Source organism: Heterocephalus glaber, unplaced genomic scaffold, assembly GCF_053883595.1.
Source record: "Heterocephalus glaber isolate CG9 unplaced genomic scaffold, H.glaber_assembly_v1.0 deba00001472, whole genome shotgun sequence".
Classification (NCBI taxonomy): domain Eukaryota; kingdom Metazoa; phylum Chordata; class Mammalia; order Rodentia; family Bathyergidae; genus Heterocephalus; species Heterocephalus glaber.
In genome coordinates this window covers 71217598-71235333 of record NW_028258315.1, presented here as the reverse complement: position 1 = coordinate 71235333, position 17736 = coordinate 71217598, and the positions used below count along the sequence as shown (strand labels likewise).

Below are 17736 nucleotides of genomic sequence, written 5' to 3'. Positions count from 1 at the left end.
TACCCCCTGCCATGTCTCTATGCATGGATGGTTCAACATACGCAAATCAACAAATGTAATACACTGTGTCAATAGAGCCAAGGACAAAAGCCATATATGTGATCATCTCAAAAGATGCATAAAAAGCAGTCTACAAAATCCAACATGCATTTATGAAAAAAACCCTACAAAAAATTGGAATGCACAGTCTCTACCTTAACCTGATAAAAGCCATATATGAAAAACCAACACCCTATATCATACTATCAGTCAAAAACTGAAATCCTTCACACTAAAGTCAGACACAAGACAAGGATGCCCACTATCACCACTCCTGTTCAATATAGTCTTGACAGCATTAGCCACAGCAATTAGACAAGAGAAAGAAATAAAAGGAATAAAGGTAGGAAATGAAGAAGTCAAATTGTTATTATTTGCAGATGACATGATACTGTATATATAAGACCCCAAGAACTCCACCAAAAGTCTTCTAGACTTAATAACCAAATTCAGTAAAGTACCTGGATACAAGGTCAATACAAGAACATCAATAGCTTTCCTCTACACAACAACAGACTCACTGAGACAGAAATAGGGCGAACAACTCCTTTCACAATAGCATCCAAAAAACTGAAATACCTAGGAATCAACCTAACAAAAGAAATCAAAGACCTCTTCTCTGAAAACTATAGCACTCTGAAAAGAGAGATTGAAGACAATATCAGAAAATGGAAAGACATCTCTTGCTCCTGGGTAGGAAGAATCAACATAATGAAAATAGCCATACTTCCAAAACTGCTATACAGATTCAATGCAGTCCCAATTGAAATTCCAGCAGTGTATTTCATGGACCTTGAGAAAATAATCCAAAAATTCATTTGGAACAAGAAGAGAGCTAGAATACCAAATTAAGAATTTTTGTTAGCTAATTCTATTTTATCAATATTAAATACATTAAATTTGATCACAGTGTTGTGATTATATGAAATTGCCCAAATTTTTAGGAAATACATGCCAAAATCTTCTGGAATAAAGAACCAGAAATTCTTCTACTCAATCTCAATTATTCCAAAAAAGCAAAGCAACAGTACTACTAATATCAGACACATAGCAAAAAACAGAGATGATGCAAAATGTGGTAAAATGTTAACATGTGGTGAATCTGTGTGAAGTATAAATGGACATTTATTGTACTATTACAACTTTTCCTATTATAAATTATTTCAAATTAGAAATTTTTGAAAAATGCTCATTTGGAAAATGCTTTTAATATTAATCAAAATGTTTGGCCTAAGTAATCATATATCTAGTGTGATCTTAGCTAAGTTACAAAAGTCTTTCCATGTAGAAAACAAGAGTAGAAGGAAAATACCAAAATATTAACAATCTTTGGTGAGTGAATTGGACTGGGAATGCTTTTACAGTTCCTTTTTTTCTATATTTTCTTCACATTTTTAATAACCATCTATCCCTTTTATAATAAAAATACTTTAAGAAAAAAGAACTACCAGGCATGATAAGAACAAAGAATCATTTTTCCCCCATCTCCCCAACTTTGAGCCTGAAGCCAAAATTGAGAGCCACAACAGGGGGAAATGAGTTCAAGCTGTCAGCTATTAAGGTGTGAAAGTTTGTGTTTCATAGGTTGTCAAGTGATCTTTAATGAACAGCTGTCTGAGACAGAAAAATCATAGTGTTCTAGGCTAAAGACTCAATATATAATTTAGCTTTAGTATCACAGTGGGGCTGCTGGGTATATCTCCAGCTTTAAGATTTATGGCCAAGCTGAAGAGTAGTTTTGAATTTGGTTGATTCTTCACAGACTTAGGTTTTGAGTGCAAAATAGCTGAACCTGGTATCTGACCACAGACCAAATGGGTCTGGCATAAATGATTTGTAATCCTTCAAGCCCTCTTTCAGTAGATGAGACCAGTTATCTTCTCAAGGTTCCTGGAGGGATCTTGGCCCACAACACCCCAGTGACTCTTCCTACTATCTAACTAGCTTCTCCTAGAAGTTTACTATCTGTCTCCTTTCTTTGGCTCCTGTTCCCAAAACCCACTTCTTCCCCTTCAGGAAGAAAAAGGGGAGTCCTGCCTATTATCTATCTTAGCTGTAACCATCTGTTCTAAAAGTCTACCTTTCATTTGTTCCTCTCAGGGAGTTCTTCACTTCCTTCACCTCTCACCCAACTCCATCACTCAATTTTGTTAGAATCACATCTATCTTCCAAATTGAGCCAGCTTTTCCTGCCTGTACATGTTATTTCTGACCATCCTCAAAGCAACCCTGGCTGTGGCAAGAGCTTCCATTCAGACTGATGGTACAGTATGGATTCTGGCTTGACTGAGCTAGAGAAGTAGCTGTCAACATTGCCAAGTCCTGCTTGGGGCCTCTCTGGGTGGTTGTAATAATTCTTAGCTATGTTCTGACAGAGACACTGCCTGTAAGCTCTTGTCCTGCTGGGATGGCAGAAATGTCAACCATAGTCATCCTCTAGGCTCCTTACTCTCCAGAGTTATGCAAAGTTATGCAGTGCCACTGTGTGCATGCATCAGCAGTTTTGTGGGTTTCTCAACAGCTTAGAGGCAAATCATGCTCTCCACATATTATCATCCCCATACTACCTATGCCCTCATATAAATTACTATGTCAATTATCAATATAAGACAAAATGTTCATGTCCATAGCTATACAGTTTCTATCCTTCTTCGTAAAGAGGCAGTCAAAAGTCATCAGCCTACACACACACACACACACACACACACACACACCCTCTCTCTCAGTTTATGTCCTTATCTATAGATCACTACGAAAACAGAAGCACTTAGACCTGAAACTTTTCCATCTTTATATCACCACACCTATCACACTCTCTCTCCTCTCTTCTGATTCAAACTGTCTTTTCTTCTGTTCCTTCATTTGTCATATCTCTTGCATCATCATCTCACTCCCTCTAATGGAAGTCACAGCAGCAAACAACACGCTCCAAAATCTCCCATTCTTGAGACAAATGTGTAGTGAATTTCATATCCTTCTCCAGTCATTGCCCCAGTTGTCATCACAACAGTACTTTCAAAGAGTTGTCTCTAGTTGCTTTATTCATTCACACACCCCATTTTTTTCTCAACCCTAATTTTCAACTCTAATTTTAGGAATGATAATACTCTTCTCAGAGCTACAAGTAACCCCATTCCCAAAACAAGAGTCACTTGTTCTCATCTTAATCTCAGTACAATTCAATACTTTCTCTTTAACTATGCCTTTCTCTTAGTTTCCATGATGACATTTTATTCTCATGGTTTTCCTTCAACCTCACTGACCCTTCTTCAATCTTCTTTGATAACTTTTCCTTATTTGTTTGACTTCTAAATGTTGGGCTGCACTGGTGGAGATCAACTCCAGGACATGAGCAAGTTTCCCGCAGTGCCCTCTGTTCTGTCACCAAAACAGATGGACGTGTCAAAGACTCCCAAATTAACATTTCCATTCCAATTTCTCCTTCAAGGTCCAAAGTCATAAACTCACATACATGCTGCTTCTTTGACATCTTGGGTATCTAAAGAGTATCGGAAACTCAAGCTAACTAAACTCTCTCTCTCTCTCTCTCTCTCTCTCTCTCTCTCTTTCCCCCTCTCTCCATGCATGCACACACACAAAAACCCCATTTAGCCCAAGTTCTCTCCATTTCAGTTAATGTCAGGTTTCTAGGCTTGTAATCTACAAATCCTCCTTGATTCATTCCTCTTCTTAATCTGTCTCCAAACTTGTAAACCAACACCTTTCAGTCCTTCTCAGCTTGCTGAAAGTGTGAGAGTTTGGCCTCAGAGTATATCAGATAAAACATGTGATGATTATTTCCTGAAGAGAGGTTTTGTCCTTAGGCAGACTTTGGCCAACATTTTTTCCTTAACTGGCTGCTCATAAATCTTTACTGAGACAGGATCTACTGACCAGCATCCCCTGGCAGTGGCAATTAAATTTCAGGTGTCTGGAGGTTGCCTGAAGGCTACAGGCATCAGAAGTCGTACCCTGGTGTAATTCAACTGTGAGGAAGTACTCATTTATTTCTAAGCAACTTTGAATATGAGCATGACATAAATTAATCTTTAACATAAATACAGAGATATGGACCAGAGTATGGTTTAAGAGAGATCATTGACCTGATTTTGTGGTGAACATCTTATCGGTTTTACTGTCAAACCAAAGAAGACCTCTCCAATGGAGACTCAAAGTCTGTCAGTAAAATGGGGCTTAGTAATGTAATTCAGAGAAGATGTTCTTTACCTTAGTTAGAATGTGGAAAATTATTAGACACTATTGCTAACAACCTAACAAATCAAGAGCAATTACTGTACTGAAATGCATAAAGAAAAAATATTTAAAAATGGAAAGAGTAACTAAGATCTATTTTAAAAAATAGTCTAAGATATAGGTATTTAGACATCTCAGAAGGTCAAGAAAAGATGAAGGATGCCAAAATGTATTTGAAGAAAAAGGCTGAGTTTTCCAAAACTGATGCAAGAAATGAAATCACATACAAAAAGCTTGGAGAACCTTAAGAAGGTAAAGACAAATTCTACCTAAGCACTTCAGTCAAACTGCTGAAAACTAAAAAGAAAACTCTTTCAGGCAGCCATAAACAAAAGACAAATTATTTAAAGAGGAAAAGGAGGAGACTCACTATAGAGTTTTTGGTCAGAACATTTGAAGGCCAGAAGACATCAGGATGTCAAACTAAGTGGCCAGAGAAAAAAGATGCTACCTTAGAATTTTGAATTTAATGTTGCTCTCAGACTTTACCCTAAAAGGATGATATTTTTTATTGTGCACTTAATGTCAAGGATGGAAGCTCCTAGAAGAGCTTTTGCTTTGTGTAACTAAAGCCTACTAGTAGTTTCACTGGACCAAATGACCAGTTGCTCCATCAAGAGAAGCGTCTTCCATTCAACACAGTGGCTCTCAGCCTTGAGTGCTCACTGGCATCACATTGGTAGCTTTAAAAAAAACATACACATCCAAATACCCTACCCTGAGAATCTGTTTTAGAATCTGTTCTGCATGGGGCCTGGACTTTTATTTACCAAAATTAGTTTAGTGAACAGCCATAGTTGCAACCCATTGTTTAAATAAAAATCTTTCTCCTTTTAAGACAGATATGATTTGAATTCCAACATTATTTCTTAGGTTAAACTTTATGTAACAGCTTCTAATAGTTTTTACAATCCTATACAGGTAGGGCCGGGGATTTAACTCAGTGGTTCCGCCACCTGCCTCGCAAGCGCAAGGACCTGAGTTCCATCCCCGGTACCAAAAAAATAAAATAAAATAAAATAAAATAAAATAAAATCCTATACAGATGACTTGCTCTCAAAATTTTGGATGCACACTTGTATCACCTACATGGGTTTAAAATATATGGAGGCATGGATTCCAAAAGTTCTAGTTAGTATGGGTTAAAGGCTTGGCATCTGGATCTTTACAAGCTACTGCCCCTGAGATTGTTAGGAGGCCCAAGTTATTAGTAAGGGTTTGAGAAATTCAGGCCAACCAGATTGTCTTAAAGAGCAAATAAGAACAGATGGAATCAGATTCTCAGGCCACTGGCCTGTGCCCTGCACTTGCTCAGCTATGTCTTCCTTTCCTCTGAAGGGCATCCCTCGGTACCTTCTGATCCACTGTGTACCAGTGTCCGGCTGGCTGCCTGCTATTGCTACACATTGTCCCTTACAGAGAACTCACATGCATCTCTCTGCTCTTTAAAATCCAGCCCCCAAACAGAAACCCCTTTACATCATATTTGAAAGGTTGTCACAAAACAAATGCTTGCTGCTATTTGGGTGTGTTGGAGACAGTCAGCACAAGCCCATCGGAGACCAGTGGATTCCTGAACGTTGCTACAAGTCTGACAAGCTGCTCAGCAACTGTCACCCTTCACAATGGCAGGAAAAACAGGATCACTGAGTTATGGGCTCTCCTTTGTCTTCTCATGATTGGAAGGGAGGGTTGGTCTCAGAGCCATAAATCTGTGTGTAGACAGCATTAACGCTGCCTCCTTACTGAGCTCATATCATTCAGTCATGGAAAGATATGATTGCCATACAAGTCAAATGCCAAGTTCCACTAATCTCTATAAATCCATTTTCTGTTCCCTGATATTATTGCTTCTAGGGCTAATTGTACATCTACAATTGTCTTCACCTTTGTTTTTTTGGTCCTGGGTTTGTTTTTTGGGTTTTTTTAACCAATTTTTGTCCTTTACTAAGAGTTAGAGTTACACAGTACTCTTAAAGTCATGCATTTGCAATACCTGGAATATCTTTCAAAATCTCATATTTCTAGGCCTCATATTTCTAGGTACCCATTTGACTATACCTTAGGTAAGAGCAGGTTTCTGTATTCTTCACAAGTATCCCAAGTGGTTGTGAAAGTTTAAATCACTGATCTAGGGCAGTATCAAGTGATCCATGAGGCCAAGCTTCCTGAGTCTAGTCCCTGGTTGACAGATTGACTAGACTTGGGTAAGTTCTCTGGGCCTCAGTCTCCTCCTCTGTACAATGGAGCATTACCCATCTACTAGGATTGGTATGAGGAGTAAATGAGCTGACACAATTAACGTGCTAAGAAGCATGCCAAGCACATCTTAGGTTGTCTTTACCAATCCACTGAGTAGCAGATTAACTTCATGGAACATTAGAAAATAAAAACCAAGAAGTTTTTTAAGTCTTAAAAGTATGACAGAATGTGAGCAAAGGAGCACAGCAGAAGCTACGACACTGCTAGATCATCAGACAGAAGATGAAGATCAGGCCTAGACTAGGGTGGGCAAAGGCTTCACCATAAACTGTTGGGAGAAATTCAGCTCACCTATCCAGAGATTCATGTCCATAGTACTGTCTTGCTGATTTATTAAAGAATTTTTCTCTTTCTAATTGCTTATTAAACTGAATAAGAAACAATTATGTGTATATAAACTCATATATGGGAAAAAGTGCTTTTTAATTTAAAAACTAAATTTACAGAAAAGTTGAACACCCGTGTCCCATAAAGCTCCCCTTCCCTCCTCTCACACTTTCCCCTGTTATCTTACATGACTGTGATAATACGTGCTATAATTCACACGCCAATATCCAAACATTATTACTGAAGTCAAGAGCTGTGCAATGGTTCACAGTTTGTGTTGCTCAGTTCTATGCTTTGACTAATGTATAATGACAAGTACACATCATTATATACAGAAGAGATTCCCTGTCTTAAAATTTCCTCTGCTTCAACTATTCTTCCTCTCCTCCCCTCAGGCCCCTAGAAACCCCTGATCTTTTACTCTGTGTGGGTCTGCTTTTTCTGAAATGCCATAGAGCTGGAATCATGCAATAGATAGCCTTTTCAAACTGGCTACTTTCCCTCAGCAATATGTGTTTAAGATTCCTCTGTATCTTTTCATGACATGATGCTCTGGCTTTTTCCATTACTGAGTAATAGCCCACTGTGTTGATGTACCAGTTTGTTTATTCATTAACCTACTGAAGGACATTTTAGTTACTGATTGTTACTAAATTGTTGTTACTGATTGTTATTAAAACTTCTGTAAACGTTTGTGTTCAGATTTTTGTATGGACGTATGTTTTTCAGTTCATCAGGATGAATACCAAGCGTGACTGCTGAATCATATGGCAAAACTCTCCCTGTCTTGTAAGAAATCGCCAGACTGTCTTCAATAGTGACTATATGCTTTTGTATTCCCACCAGGAATAAATGTGAATTCCACATCCTCACCAAGTTTGGGATTGTCTTTGTTCTGGATTTTTGCCATCTGACAGTTGTGTAGTAATTTCTCTTCATTGTTTTAATTTGCAGTTCCCTAATGACATTATATTGAGCATATTTCCATATCTTTCTTTGTGTTCTATATATACTGTTTTTTTAGGATTCTGTTTCAGATTTAAGCCTATTTTTAAATTGGGTGGTGTCTTCATCTATTTTGAGCTATTATAACAAAATACCACAGACCAAGTACATTAGAATGAATAGAAATTTGTTGTCTCTCAGTTCTGGAAACTGGGTTTCCAGGTGCCATATCTGATGAGGGCCTTCTTCCTGTGTCCTCTCATGGTGTAGGTAAGATATCTCTTTTAACTGTCACTATAATAAAATATTTGAGATAACTTATTAAAAGGAAAGGTTTATTTTGGCTCATGGTTTTAGAGTGTCCAGTCCATGATAGGGCAGTCCACTTTGAAGATTTTGGTAGGAGTGGCAGGTGGTAATGGGAGGGAGTATGAGGTGAAGCAAAAGTTTCACTTCACAGCAGGAAGCAAACAAGGTAAAAGAAGAGGCTGATGTCCCATAGTCTCCTTTGAAGGAGTGTCTCCAGTAACCTCAGGACCTCCCACTAGGCCTCACCTTTTAAAAGATTCTACCACTTCCCAATAGCATCACCCTCTGGTCTAAGTCTATATCATGTGAGCCATTAGGAGATATTTAGCATCCAAACTATAGGAGCATGGCCTGATGGAGAGAGCGAGACCAAGAAGGGGCCAAACTCATCTTTTGGTAAGAAGCTCACCCGCGTCATAATAAACCCACTCCCAAGCTAATGGCATCAGTCCACTCATGATGGCACAACTCTCTCTAAACACCTCTGTGGGTCTTATTTCACAGCATCTCTGCACTGGGCATCAAATTTGTAATTCAAGAGTTTGGGGGCACATTTAAACCACAATAGATAGTTTGTTTTCTTATTGTTGAGTTGTAAGAGTATTTTGCACATCCTTACCAGCTATATATTAGGATACCAGTCCTTTATCAGGTATATATCCTGCAAATAGTTTTCTTAATCTGTTGCTTGCATTTTCATTCTCTCAACAATGCCTTTCAGAGTGTGGATTTTTTTCATTTTAAAGAAATCAGTCTATCAAGTTTCTTTGGTCATGGATCATGCTTTTGACGTCATATCTAAAAAGTCACCTCAAGGTGTTCTAGATTTTTCTATGTTGTCTTCTAAAACTGGTATCATTTTATATGACAATTAGGTCTGTGATACATTTGGAGTTAAGTTTTGTAAATGGTATAAAGTCTATATTTAGATTCCATTTTTACATGCAGAGATCCAGTTTTTTCAGTATCATTGTAGAAAAGACTTCCTCATTGAACTGCTTTTGTTCTTTTTAGACATCAGCTGACTATATTTGTATGTCTATTCCTGGGCTTTCTTTTGGCTCCATTGATCTACTGGTCTATTTTTGCTCCAATATCACATCATCTTGGTTACCATAGCTATAGGCAGTCCTCATGTCAGGTAGTGTCAGTCCTCTAACTTTGCTCTTCTTCTTCAGTATTGTGTTGATTATCTGTGATATTCGGCTTTTCCACATATTAAAATTAGTTCATATCTACAATATAAGTTGCTGAGATCTTTATTAGGATTGCATTGAATCAGTAACAAATAAAGTTGGAAAAAATTAAATTCTTTTTTATTTTATGAAAAAATAAAAATTTCATAACAAAATAAGAATAACAATAGTATACTGTATATTATTATCTTCAAATTTAGTCTTTATTTTCATAAACATGAATTTATCTCCATTTATTTGGATTTAAATTTTAAAATTTATTCCATCAGTACAAGCTTTATCTACTGCTTTTCTTTTGGCTTTTTTCTTACCAAATATTTCTCTCCTCTATTATTTCTTCCCCCTGATACCCTGTCCACTTCCTTACATGCCATGTCAATACATCATAGATTAGGGTGGGATTTTTTTCTTTTTGTATGTACCCAAGTATTGTTGAATTAATATATATGTAAATATATGCATGGAGAAATATATCTCTGTGCTTTTGTCTTCCTTTATCTCTGTCTGCTTTTTTCTCTATATATACACCCACATACATACGCACATACATGCATAGCAGTCCTAGTTTATTAAAATACAATTCTACCTTTCTGTGTCTTGCTTATCACACTCAAAAATCTCATATATACCCCTCAAAAGCATTTAGTATAACTTGAAACTTTTAAGAAAATAAGTACATAGTATCGAGTAGTGGTATGGGTTACTATAATTGATACATCAATTTTCTCATATTTGGTCATTCATATTGTGTTCTAGTTTTTCTCTCTGCAAATATCATTGTAGTACACCTCCTTATAAATATGTTTTTACATATTGGTGTTATATTTCTAGAGATAGGTTCCCAGGAATAAAATTTCAAAGTCAAAAGAACATTGTAATTTTTATTTAAATTGATATTTCCAGACTGCATGTTCAGAAAACATGTTAATACTCCATTTTGCATCATAAAAGCATAGATAAAAACGTTATTCAGGTTCCCACTCTAAATTACCATTATTCTTTTAGTAATTTTCTCAGTCTAATGGGTCTGAAAGAATGTCTCTTATTTTTTTCCTCCTGACTACTTGAATTTGGGTATATTATTGCGTATTTGTCAGCCATTTGGGGTTGTAGCCTTTGTTAGTTATTTATGAATATATTTTGTATTTTATTCCAATTTATTTTGCTTTATTATCAATTTGTAACATATTATCATTAATTGCCATCTTTATTTTAGTTAATTTTCAGATATATGCTTTTAATTGAATTTTCTTATGGGTCATTTTATTCTTGACTTAGTTTCCAATGTTAAATTTCAAGCATTGCCTAAATTATACAGGGAATATTTAAGTTAAAAGAGTCAGTCAGATGAATTACTAAACAATCCATTCTCAGAAGGCTGGAGGATGCTAAGAAACTTGCAGAGAAACTAAGATCACTCTACATGAAGAAAAGAATAATGGGCAGGTGGTTAGGTGACACAAGGAGATAAAAAGCTATTTTAAATATATGAACCCATTCATGCACGAAATTTCATAAGCACAGAATTCTACAAGATCTCATAGTGAAGGTTAAGGAATAGATTTTATTAAGGAAAAGGAAAACTCACAAGAGCAATATTAGTAATATGGAAGTGCCTATTGTACTTAAGTCTTTCAATGTTACACTGAAAGGTTTACCAGCATCAGGGAAGCACCCCATGGGTTTGTCTTTTAGATCTCACCTCAAGAGAGACCTGCCGCAAGAGTATAGGTAGCAGGCTGATAGGGCCTTGAGGATCTACAATGATTAAGGCAAACTCTCCTCCAGCATCTTCTAGCCACTCACTGAGTATCATATGGGTCTGAGGGCTTGTCCATTTTTGCCCAATATGGAACTGCTCTGTGAACATTCTTATGTTGACCCTTCCACATTGAACTGGCCAATACTATCTCAGAATGACAGCAGAATTGGAGCTTCTTCTTCTAAATCTGCCTTCCCTTCTTCTCTCTTGACACAGGGGTTATAGCCACAGGGTGGTCTGAACTCTTTCTCTTCCTCCTCTTCCTCGTCTCCCCTTATTTTTCACAGATATTGTATTGGTCACTTTATTATCACTGGAACAAAATACAATATTTAACATCCACAACTTAAAGGCTGAAAAGTTTATTTGGCTTACAGTTCCCTCTGGACTTGGTCCGTGGTTAGCTGGCTCCAATGCAGAAACTGCAAGGTGGAAGAGCACTGCAGAGGACAACTGCTCACTCTGTAAGAGCCAAGAACCAGAGAGACAGGGGGAGCTAGATACAGGGGGAGCTAGAGACAGTAATATACCCTTTCAGGGCAAGCCCCACCTCCTAACAGCACAGTAGCTGACTGTGGATTAATAGCCATCAATGGATTAATACCCTGATGAGTACAGCACCTTCATAATTCAATCACTTTTCAAAAGCTGCACTTCTAAACACATGAAGCTGTGGGTGCAGGGTTAGACATAAACCATAGCAGACACATCCCCAACAAATTTCTTGCACTTGTAACTGGGTCTTAGTGTATGTTTTCTGGAGAACCTAGACAGATACAGTCCAAACATCTGCTAGATACAATGTGGGTGTTTTTTCAGAGGAAGTAGCCTTCCCCCTTTTTGACTTTCCATTTTCTATTATTATAGCGAGTATAAAGGAATAAAGAATATTTATTGTCAAGCAGTCTGGATTTGGAATGCCAGCTGTTTACTAGAATTGTGTGCAAAAGCCAGCTTCTTTAATTCTGAGGAGGAAATGGCTCTTGAGAGTATCAAAAGTCTTAGTCCTATATGAAACTGCTTTTAGATTGTACTTTTTCTACTGGGAGAAAGAGGATCTTGCACCCTAGTGCTCATTGCCCAGGTAATCCAGAGTAGCTCCCAGGGTCATTTGGAAACACTTCTGCTCAATAGGTGGTGTATGACCCACGTTGTTCATTTTATTTGTATACTATGGTGGCTCTTCAGGATAGGAGTTAATTAAGTATATATAGATTCTTTAGTTCTTAATCCTTAATTCAAAGCCGTGCTACATATGTGTTCCCCACTCTTAAAATCTTTCAACCTAAAAAATTGTTTCAGCTAGAGAGGTATACAACATCCCTTGTGTTATACTCTGCACTATCAAACTGTTGTTTTGTAAAGATTTCCCCCTTCCCCCTCTAACATGTTGCTTCAACTCCTAACACCATATAACCATCCTTTTTCTTGCCCCGTCATGTGATTTATACTTGCCACATACAGGAAGAAAGAATTACCAAAATTCCTTGTTTTGAACAGGTGATTTATTCCAAAGGAGCAGAGTGGAGCTTATATATTCACACATCTGTGACTTAGAAAGAAGCCTAAGACATGAATAAGCTAAGTTGTACTAACTAAAGTTGCAGAAGACCTCCTAGAAGAATACATTACTTGAGTAACTGATTCAGATTACATGACCTTAAATCAACATTTATCCTTCCCTTGAAGCCTAAACACATGCTGCAAACATAAGCCAGAGGGACATGGTGGCATGTCAGGTGGAGCAAAGCAATGATATCGTCCAAGGACTTACTTGCTTCATTCTACACAGAAGGTAGCGAGAGATTTATTTGGTCCAATGCTTGCACTCACAGATAAGGACATTGAGATATGCAATTTATTGAGGATTGTATCCTGAGCTGTGGTCTATCAGAAATAGTACACCCAGCTCCAGACCCCAATATAATGTTCTTTCCTCAATGGTTTACAGCTTCTTTATCTTTTAAGATTTTTCTGCCTCACTTTCTCTAGTTGTTTTTATGCAGCTCTCCGCTAGGTGGTCTTTATTTCCTCTGAAACAAATAGCAGCTATAATGCGAATTGTCGGAGATCACTATGATCTTATTCCTATGGGCCTATTTCTATTTCTTACATTTTTACCATCTGACTTGCCCCATTCTGTCTAATGGTCCCACTATAATCCATATTTACAGTATTAATTTCTTCAGAAAGAGAGGGAGCATGATTCACCAAGTTGATGGACATTGGAGACCTTGGGTTTCAATAAGCAAGAACTGGTAGCGACTCCCTCTTGTACACTGACTCATTTCCTCTACAGTTATTGTGTGTGTGGTCATTTGCATTATTGGCCCAAATATTTTATTCCTCCTTCAGCTCATATGCTGTTTTCATATGTAGCAACTTTGTTGGGTCAGCTCAACTAAACTGGAACTACATTTCCCAAAATGTTTTTCTCTGGTTCTGGATCAAGTTTGTTACAAGGGAAATATATGCAGGCTTTGGAGTAGGAACATGCAGCAGCCATTTTTTTGTTCTGAAGCTAGGTGGAGGGCCCCACCACTGCAGCTATGCACATTCCTTCTGACTGGCCTGGCTGGTTCTCCTTGTCGGCTCAGGGCAGCAGCCAGCCAGGCAGCTCTGTAGCTCCTCCAGCTCCTGCTGGAAATCCTCTTTTCTGTCCTGCACCTTGTGAGCAGCTCCTCACCCACACCAGCAAGGGTACCATCTTCTCCTACGAGTCACTCATGTCTTTGTATTGTGGACAGCTTGAGAATGATGTGGCTTTAAGTTGGTCCTTGCCTTCATCCATGTAATGTCTAACTTTCCTTCCAAAATCCTAACCCTGAAAACTTCAGCTCAAAATTCTGAGATAGAGGTCACAATCTCACGTGGGCTTCTTTACAATTTTGTAGCTGCATAAAGTTTAATCTTTGTGATGAGTATTTTAATCTATGCCATGCACAGTGGTTATGCATCTTTAATCACACGAAGTCGTACATCATTTATTTTGCCTTAACTGTATAACCAAAGTTCCTTCACCTCTTGAATTCTAGTGCGGCCAAGTAAACAGCCCAGATGTTTCACAAGCCCTGGTGCAGTTCTGCTATCATCGTGTGAGCATACTCCAGCTGTCTCCTGCTCCCAGGAAAAAGGCAGGATTCTTGTGGAGCATAACCATCCCCACCACCATAGTCAGAAGCAAAACTGCCCCAGCCAGTCCTAGAGCCTTTGTGCAGAGTAGAACTGTCATTCTCATATAGCCAGGATCAGAAGAATATCAGCTGAGCTACAAATGCATGAGTAATAATAAATACTCACTGGATTAATGTCACTGAGTTTCAATGTGCTTTGTCATGCAGCCAAAGCTAACCAATATACTGTTACAATACTTTTATGTCAGAAAACAGATTCTATATATCTCTATCTTTTGCCAAAGTCATACTTTAGTGTTTCCAGATAACTTCAACAATACTTCATTTAAATTTCACCCATCTTCCTTTCATTTTATAATCACTCATAAAGCACACCCATGTTGGAGATAGTTTGAGTTTGAATGTTGGCTCAAATATTTATGAGTTGCATGAGAATCTATTTAGCATGTATACATCTCAGTTTCCTTTTCTATACACTTGGGATAAGTAATTATCCTGATTGTTGTGAAGATAAAATGAGATAAGTTTTAGCTACAACTATACACAGTGTGTGTTCAATTATTATTGTGTGTGTGTGTGTGTGTGTGCACATTCTGCTAAGCACACTGCTGTCCTGTGTTCATGTTCACCTAGTATTTTGATGGTCATTCGTATGCCACCTTCTGAGTGCTGAATCTCCATATAACAGGCTTGTGTACAACCGCTGTAATGGGCCCAGGAGACACATCAGGAGCAAGACTCAGCCTGCTCTGAAAGATTCCTATCACCTTTGCTGTCTTTCAGCTACTCCCAGAATAACTAAATCATTTCTGAAAGGCAGTATTTCTACTTGGTGTTGGAAATCAGACTGGAGTAGCCAATATGTGCCACATTTTATGTTTCTATAGAGCCTTTCAGGAGGTTCCTAGGAAAATGGAATGATCAGTCATTCTGGTGGAGGTGGGGAGGGGGTTGTATGTTAAGTTCAGTAAATTTGATGTCATCATCATCATCAACAACAACTTTATTTTATTTCAAGCCTTTCAACTATTAAGTGAAATCATTAAAGCATTTACATTCTAATCTGTGGCTTCTACATTACTCTCATTTTTCTTTTGAACGTATAATCTAAACAAGAACTGAATTCTCATTTTGTTTCCCTTTCTGAAAGGAGCCTCATTAATCTTATAATTTGTGAAATGACATTAATTATATTTGCACTGACCTCGTTTTAGGCCAATGGCACAAGCAAACGTTTTGAATATGCTTGCTGTATGCTGGCCATTGTGTTGAGTATGTAATGTAAATCATTCCAGTTATATGGCAACTTTATAAGGTATTATAAATATTCCCACTTTGTGTATGAAGAAATGGAGGTAGAGAGAGATTAAGTCATCTTTCTAAGGTCACACCCTTACCCCGACCTGTAGCATAAGCAGTATCCAGCCTAAACTTCCCCCTGCTCCACCAAGCAGAGTCTCTGCCTGCTGCTTCATACAAATCCTCCCAAACAAAACATTCCCCAGAATAATTTCTTAATTCTTCTCAGCCTTAGCCTTAAGTGATGTTCTCTGCCATCTTTAAACATAATTTCCATTTAATAAATGTCCTCTTTTTATTGACAGGAATTTCATTAACTTGATTGTCTCTTGAGTCTGACAGAGATTATCACATTCAGGAAACTGGAGAGAAATGGATTATTACTTGAAAGGCAAATAGAGCAGGAGGAGGGGGTGGCCAGGGGGCGAACACAGAGAAGGTGGACAGAGATAAACGCAGAGAGAGGCAGGAGGGGAAGGAGGAATCGGAGAAACTGCCAGTTTCCCAGTTTCTGTTCTCCCTCCTGTTGCCAGTCAATTACTGGAAAGCTCAGGAGTGATTGCTAAGCAGACGCTGTGAAGGTCCCAGAGGCCCTGCAGATTTTTCTCGTGACCAGGCCATCAAGGAGCAACGAGAGAACGGCGGCGGCGGCGGCGGCGGCAATGGCAGCAGCGGAGGATGGAGGCCAGAGAAGGAATGTGTCTTGAATTTTTTAACTGGAGCTCCTGGAAACTTCCCTCTGCTCTGCTTATTCCTGGGGAGCCAAACAGAAAAAGCAAATGAAAAGCATCCTTCAACCAAGCCCAGGAAGGAAGGCGAGTGGCAGAACTTCAGAGGCTCTGCGTCATCACTTTCAGGCCCCTGTGGACAGGTGCGTTCCTCTGAAGCAGAGCAGCCCTCCTTAATCACTTGGTGACTTGCTGGGAAACTATTTGCTGACTCAGGTCTCTCCCACTGGAAAAGACTGTTTCCCCCCTTTTCCTCTTTCAGGCCACATTTCTGCCGGCATTTGAAACAATTATTATTTCTATGCTGATTTTTTGCCTAACTGCCCCTCCCCACGCATTCATAATACCTTCAAGCTGCAGGTAGCTGGAGCAGTCACTTGGCTCCGCAGCAACAATTCAATATTTAAGAATAGAAACTATAATGACTTCCTAACCTGCCACCCCATAATCTCTCATCTCACTTCCCATCTATTATTGGCCCAGCAGCTAGAACTGCCTTTTTAAAAACACAAATAAAAATATCTTGGCCACTGTCCTTGCTGAAAAACTTTCTTAATTTATGGAGTAAAATAATTTACATGACCTATAAGGAGTCACAACACAGGCCCTTGTCTACCTTTTCTCTCTCATTATTGACCAGTTCCCTTTGTTCCCCACCTTCCTGCCATATTGGCCTCTCTGTTTTTCAGAGATACCCAGCTGTCTCCCTCCAAGGCTCTTTGCACATGCTATATTTTTGCCTTAGCTACAGGTTGCCCTTCTTACTAGTTAACTCTTACTCAGCTTTTAGGTCTCTGAGAGAGACATCCCCAGATCTACACCCCACCTCTCAATCCTCTGCCCAAGGTAATTCATGTACACAAGCTACATTAAAAGTCTTTCTTTGGTTTTTAGTTCTGTAAGGATAGCAAAAGGAGACAAGAGAAGTAGGTCTTTTGTCATTTATTTTCCTGGGTCACTGTTTGTGCAAATCAACTCTTTAAAACTGTCAAGAACACTGTATTGGTCAACTATTGCCATAGAACAGTCCAAGTCTCTATGAAAGACAATAAGCATCATTTCTCCATTGTCTTCAGGTCACTTAGGAAGTAGAGGATGATGCACTCAGCTGGCAAGAAAAAAGCAAACCAATCACAGAGCATTTTTGAAGATTCAATTGTCCATCTCTCCTATAAATCATTATGTCCATGTTTGTTTTGCTCATCTTTACATTACCATCCCTTAACAGAGTGCCTGACACATGATAGATTGTCAGTAAATATTTACTGAATGAGTAGATAAAATGGGAAACTTGCATTAGATGGAGCTCAGTGCTTTGATGATAACAGGGGAGGAGATCTATTACAAGGGCTGTTCTTCAGGTGAAAGAAGGATTTTGAAAAGACATTCAGTTTCCTCTGAAGGCAGAGGTGACTATGAAGTAAAACTATACAAAAATTACAATTTCCTGCTAAAAGTGGCCAACTGATTGTGTACAAAAT

At 38.4% G+C, this 17736-nt stretch overlaps 1 long non-coding RNA gene across 2 annotated transcripts in view; it reads right to left on the bottom strand.

The window, feature by feature from the left end:
* The window catches only part of LOC106010489 (uncharacterized), a 129749-nt gene that overhangs the window by 20795 nt on the left and 91218 nt on the right, over positions 1 to 17736 (bottom strand). Inside the window, exon 3 of one of the 2 annotated variants that reach the window (XR_001184273.3) lies at positions 11077 to 16281. The exons of the other annotated variant lie outside the window; for it this stretch is intronic. This is a non-coding gene — a long non-coding RNA (uncharacterized LOC106010489). Of the gene's footprint in view, positions 1 to 11076; positions 16282 to 17736 lie in introns of those variants that run through there. 2 annotated transcript variants of the gene reach the window in all.